This window comes from Papaver somniferum, unplaced genomic scaffold, assembly GCF_003573695.1.
Source record: "Papaver somniferum cultivar HN1 unplaced genomic scaffold, ASM357369v1 unplaced-scaffold_133, whole genome shotgun sequence".
NCBI classification, from domain to species: Eukaryota; Viridiplantae; Streptophyta; class Magnoliopsida; order Ranunculales; family Papaveraceae; genus Papaver; species Papaver somniferum.
In genome coordinates, this window is record NW_020622492.1 from 18,998,969 (window position 1) to 19,006,232 (window position 7,264).

Consider the following 7,264-nt stretch of genomic DNA (forward strand, 5'->3'; position numbering starts at 1 on the left):
CGATTTAACTAAGGTTATGATTCATATGTGAATAGTAAGATATATCACTACAAGCACTACTCACATTTATGCTACTTGTAATCAGGAATTTATCACTTTTTCGTATAATAAAACCTAATCTAGCAATAGATATGAAGACCAATCTAATTGATTCCGGACTCAATCAAACTAGTACTCAAATCACGCAACAAAATTAACAATGAATCATAAACAATAAAGTTGAGACAAAACTAATCCATTGATTTAAATATCATGCTTGAGAAATCAACTTTTATCCCATAACCAATAATCGTGTTTAGCTACTCATAGTAATGGAGTTCATCATAATCATTTTCATAAAATAATGAAATGAAAAATAAATGAAAAGCAAACCCTAGTAGAATCGCCGCTCTTCTCCAAAACTCCAAGCAGTAATACATCTCCTTAAGTTGTAGAAGACTTGTTCTTTTTGTATCCCTCTTGTATCCCCAAAACTCGGTCATAACTTCCAAAGTCAGGCCATATCACACGCAATTCTTGGCTAGCTCCTCAAAGACTGAGCCTATCTGGCCCATACTAATGACCACAATTCAGGCCTCAATCAAAGCCCATTAAGCCCATAACTTGCTATGCTTGTCCGTCTTGTAAAACTGACAAGCAACTCCAGCCCATCCAGCAACATTATCCCAATCACCTTCAATTCTCAAGAACCCCAAATTTGCACTGCAAGTCATTTCTTAAACATTCATCTACTATTTTTAATTTATTGCTGCAACTTCACTCAGCACCATTGAGCAGCAACACTTCCTTGAAGCAGTACTACTAGTTCATATCATGCTACATAGTCTTCTCTGCTGTAGCCTCACAAATTACCAAACTCTAGCCAATTCAGTTCAGCTCAATTGCTGCAATTCATACATTTAAAAACCACACAAGTCATCAGGTGCAATAAATTCCAGTTTGTCAATCTTTCTTGTTCATCTTCAACTGCAGCTGCTTCTTGTCACCATTATCACCACCACCATGTACTTCTCCTGCAGTTCACACAACTCTACCCTGTAATCTCTGGCAGATCCCATATCTCAGAACCACCTTGTTCTTGCCTGAACCTCAGACTCATGTTTTCTGTAGCTTAAAATCCCATCTGCTCATTCAACTCCAGCTGCATCACTTGCACAACTCACTGTAACTCAGATTTACATGGCAACAACTAGCCTTCAACAATCTCTGCAGTTCAAGCTCACTTGCGAGTTCTCCATCGCCCGCAGTTTCATACCATTATTGTCTCTGCTTGCTTCCATCTCAACTCTTCTCCTGCAACACAACCTTTCTCAGTGCATCAGCTTCCACTGCCAGTTCTATTCCATTGCAGACTCTCCACTTTCTCAACTGCAGTTGCACCAGTTTCAGTTCCTCCTCCTTACTGCAATTGCACTTGCACCTGCAACTCCTTTATTACTGTCACTACTCAACCAACACCATCATCTCTGCATTGCATCTAGCTCAGTGCATCATTCTAGCTTCCCATTTCAAACCCATTGCAGCAACTCAGCTGTAGCTTCATCACTCTTTCAAAGCAACAAATCTATCACCACTGCAATTCAGTAACTCCACCTGCAATTTCATATGACATCCATTCTTTGCTCTATGTAATCGCTTAACCAATCATAAACTGGTGGCACTTCAGTTCATCTTCTGCAATCATAAACTGTACCTGCTCAACACATCGACAACCTCCATGAGTCATTCCAAAACCATTTCAGCTCAACAAAACCCTAACCTGTGAATCAATATCCAAACACAGATCAAGTTCAACCAATAATTCCACCAAAATCTTCTAAATGTCGGCTCATCCGTTCTTCTCTCGATCTGAACCCTAACATCCACACAAACCCCTTGTTATCAGTTCCAGCAACACATTCTGCAACAACCCATCTTCCTTGTACAGCTGCAAAAATCAATTTTTCCTTACTTTCAGAACAATCATCATCTTCATAACACTTGAACCTAACTCTAATTTCTTCAGCTGAGTTCTCGATTGAGAGTTCAAATTCAACAAGACCCTAATTCAGCTTCATGTCTGGAACTGTAATTCCCAGTACCACCTACAATATAACACATCCAACCAAGAATAACTTGAACTCAGAAACCCATGTTCAATTCAAGCATCAATTCCTTGTATTTCATCAGCAGATATTTTCTATCTTGAATTTCTTTCATCTTGTTCATCACTGTTATTGCAAGTGTAGAAAACACATCACAACATTAGATCCATGGCAGCAACAGAATTTCTTCATCTCTTCTTCTCTGTTTATCTCAGCCACAACCGTCTTCTCTGAATTTCAGGTGGAGTAAGAAAGAGAGACAGTACGGCAATTATAAGATAATTATTGATCTCTGATTTTTAGGGTAGGTGTAGGAATCAAAACTGCTATCGGGACCCCACTTTAGTGGTTAAGGGGTAACCATCTCTCGCACGGCCTGTCGGTTTCACAGAACCGATAGCCTAGTTCTCTGTTCGACTGCCAGTTATGGGAAAATGACGGTTTATTTTCCACCTCTTCCTTGCGCAACCTAGTCTTCTCCAAGTATGACTCGCCTGTGAATCAACCTTTTTGCCCTTTACGCTCCAAATGGAAGATTTCTCCTTCTTTTGCTCCCAATGACTCCATTGCACCTAATAAACTCAAACTCACACATAAGATACATGATTCACAAGAAAAATAGCAAAGAAAGCATAAAATATAGATATAAATGAAGGTGTTTATGACACCTATCACCATCCTACCACCAAGTCAATAAATAGTTAAGGTGCGATTACGAGGGAAATACTTACCTGTGCACATTCTGGAGGCGTTTTCCTTTTGTCACAATGGGAAAGGTATCTCAACCTTGGTCGATCATAAATCATGCCAGGGAAAGGAAACTCTCGTGCCGGAGACCTAACATCCACCGCAAACCTATACAAACGCTCATGTTGTTGACGCCAGAAGTCTATGTAACCCGGAGTTACATAGGTAGCTCGGTAAAAGCATGGAAATAAATAATCATTTCCTTCCACGTGCGTACAATCTAAGTGAGCCTTTAGATGCTTAACTGATAGCTTGTTTATTCGATGACCTGGAACACACTGATCGACACCCATTTTTCGAGCTGCTCTATCAATATTATATTCTTCTACCTGGAATTATCCGTGCATTACTGATACTAAGTAACCAGGAGTGCAACTCAATATAAAAGATTTCTCTCCATCACTCAAACCGGCACCAGTTTTCAACATGACATTTTCTTCAGAAGTATTGAAAGTGATCAATTGTGAGAAAAGAGGAGGAACCGACACCCAGGGGCGAAAGTTGAACTCAGACTCGATGTTTAAGATGTCAGTGAGGCGTATCTTGTATTGTGGCTGCTTTGTGGACCAACGCATAATCCTGGAATTATTTTTCTCGAGGAAAGCATGACGAGTATCAACATTGGGTCCTTGCAAGACGCTACGAGGAATTGGAGCATAACTCTCAAGGTGCTCCCACATCAAAGCTTAGAGAAGCACAGTACTAGCATATATTTCGACTTTCATGAAACCGTTGGAAACACTGGAGTCTATAACTAAGGAGTCTAAATGGGCAAACAATGAACCAAAAAATAGACTCCCAATGGGAAGTTTCTCACCTTTAGCCATCTTTATGGCGAAAGGAATCACAAATGGTTTCAACAAATGTCCATTATCTTCAAGAATGTCTCTAGAGAGCCACAAGCATAAGAAATCAACAATGGTTAAGGTACCATCAACATGTTCTTCAGGAACTCCATCTCTCGGCCACCAATATTTCAACCATTTAGCATAACAAATTTTGGGCGACTCGTTGAATTCATGCATTTTAGCTTCCAATGTGCCAGATATCACCTTCTTCTCTGCTGAGAGCTCTTCAGGCAAATTTCCATTGATTGGAAGATGCAACAAAGCAACTACATCTTCTAAAGTAACGGTGAATTCTCCCCATCTACATATGAAAGTGTGAGTAGGAACGCACCAACGAGCAAGCAAAGCCACAATACCTAGTATATCATGATTAATGATTAAATCCCCAGCAACTTGAATAGCTCGTGTCACCTGTGCACCATCCAGCATAGTCCTTACACGACTATGACCCAGCATATGTATTTCCCATCTAGAGAAATGTGTCAGAGGCTTCCGGGAAAGTTTGAGTTCCACATGTGAAGCCAAATAGTGTTTCCATTGCAAACAGAACCGAGTTTTTGCTGGAGGAGATACCAACTTGTTCTGAGTAGTGCTCCTGGGATTTATAAGTAGCCGAAATGAGGAACCTGAGGGACGTTTTTCGGGCCTATACATATACACAAAGAATTTGTCCTCAGTATTTGGAATGTTCTTAGTTTTGGGAGTTTCCTCTTTCTCCTGGGAAGTCTCAGAATCATCATTTTTGGAGGAATCATCATCTCTGGAAGATGCTTCTGTAGAAACATCCTCTCTGGAAGTTTCCTCTCTAGAAACATCATCTTCAGAAGCGCTACCACGGGACTGAGTCATCTCTGCAAAGTTGATGTGACATCCATATGCGAATTTCATCAACACAATGGAATTAAAGCAACATAATAATTATGATGCTCACATAAGCGTCTACAAAAATGGTAATCCTTAACTCTTACCTATTTATGGTTTCACGAACTTAGTGATAACAACGTAAAACTCCGAAAAGTTACTCGTTTTTTCAAACCTGCAAAGCCGAGAAAAACTCATCATTTAAAATTCAACACTTGACTTTTGACGAAACTGCGAATAAATCACACAACCCTTCATGTGAACATTCACTGATTTTCTGTGTACATACGCTATGAGTTCACGAACTCATGAAAATATTATTTGCTTTCAACGATTTCTCAAAAATCAAAGTTTGATTTTCTCAACAAAATTCCTTTTTATTTTAAAAGTCACGTAAAAAAAATTCATTATTTACCTGAGTTATCTTAAAAAAAAATATCTTTGTTTGTTCAAACGAGCATTCGTCTATGAAACGGAGTCTTTTCTATTCTCGTAAAAGTCTACATATTCCAAATAAAATTTGGAAAGTTCATAAAAAAAATCTTATCATAAAGTCCAGGTCTATTTCAAAAAATATCGTAGGATTATTATTTATTGTTTTAACTACGAACTTACGTACGAACCCGAAAATACTTGTATGAAAGTTCATGTTCATGAAACCTCATAAACAAAATTTTCTCTACTGCAATTAAACCATGTCTATTAAAAAATACATGTATCTTTTTCATATTAGGCATTATTGCTTGTTTCTTAAACTAATGAACGAATGAGCATACACTTTCTAAAATAATTTCTTCATGAAACCCTACGTATAGATACGTTCAAGAAATTTTGTTTTATGAACAACTCATGAAAACACATAACACACAGCAAAAAAAAAAATCACATGGTCGGTGTCGGTCGGAAGTTGATCGGCCGGTGATCGGGAACGTCGGCGGCAACTTTTTCGGTGAAATTTTTCTTCTACTTTTTTGGTTGCTCGGACGTGAAGAAATCAAGGGGAAGGTGATCGGTATCTTAAGGAAATAATAATATTTTTTAGGTTTTCTTCCTTTTATATTAAACTTATTTCCAAAACCTAATAAAACATGGATTTCCTTTTTTGGGCTCGGGCCCATAAACGCTAAACCGATCAAAACCAAACGTCCGACCGACCTAATCATAAGTGCCTCATCTCTCCGTGCTCACGGGATGATACTCTATCATACTATCAGGGTCCTTACCTGAACATTTGCTCGTACATGACGCCATTGGAGAAAATCAGGGATTCTGAAAATACCTTTGTACGACTGAGTTCAACCACCGATTTCGTCGACTGAAAATCACCCTCTAATGCTTACCGCGGAACATGACTTCCCCTCACTAAGCAGGGGACTTAATGTCGATGGTGGATTTTCAATAGAGGTCAAAATCGTAAAACCATGATACTGCATGTTTCTGACACGGCTTCAGGAACGCATTTGACGATTCATATTTTACGAGCCATGATGCATATGTCACTCGAAAGGCCTCCCCGGAGCGTTCGCTGCTGATCATTTCATCATGACCTCTATGTAGAATAACAATTGGGCGGTTCTCCATATGATTGAGAACTTAACGCCTTCAGGACGTCGGTGATACTCATTGTTCCCTGACTACATAAAGAGACCCCCTCTACATAGAAGAACGATTGGGCGGTTCTCCATATGATTGAGAGCTTAATGCCTTCAGGGCATCGGTGACACTCACTGTTCCCTGACTATATAGAGAGACCGTGTTTAGATTCAGGCGGTTCTCCATACATAATTGTTGAGAGGGCTAAACGCCTACAGGGCATCAACAACACTCGTTGTTCCCTAACTATGCACCTTTCAGGACGGGTATGACGCTTTAACTGGCTAATATCCCTTCTGCAATAGATTAATTCTACCATGACATTAACCACTGAATTCCTAGAAGATAATCTATTTTGTCTCATTACTCTAATTTCATGATCGAATCCACGGCTGATCTCATGGAATGGTAATACATAATCTCATTACTCCGATTTCATGATCGAATCCACGGCTGATCTCATGGAATGGTAATAGATAATTTTATTACTCTGATCTGTAGTCGAATCCACGATCCTATGGGATGGTAATGCTCATTTTATTATTCTGAATCCATGGTCGAATCCACAGCTGATCTTATGGATTGATAATAAATAACTACTCATTCTTTCATGAATCATTCTTCACTGAATTTCATAAATTAGTGATAAATACTCAACAATCGGGCATCTGGACCATCACTGAGTAAGCCCCAAGAAAATGGTGCAAGTGTACTCGACAATGATGCACGACCGAGCACCCGAATGCACGAACGAGCATTCTAAAATATAGACAAACGAGGAATCCTACACAAAATATGAGAGAAAAAATAATATTAAAATAATAAAAGTGGCGCCTAGGGGACCGGGCCCACCAGGCGGCTGGTCCCAACGCCTTTTTCCTTTATTTTAAATTATTTTATTATTTTCATGAACTCATGAAAACTCCCTCATTCTAGCAATTTTCCTTATTTGAGCAAAACTCATGGTTTCTTCATATTTTCACGGTTTCATGAAAAATAATAAAAATAGGGAAAGGTGTTGCGGGACCGGGAAACCTAGCCGGACGGCCATGCCCTAGCCGTGGATGGTCCCACACCTTACAATCCCTAGTCTTTCATAATTACTATTTCCCTCATCTCATGAAACTCCTC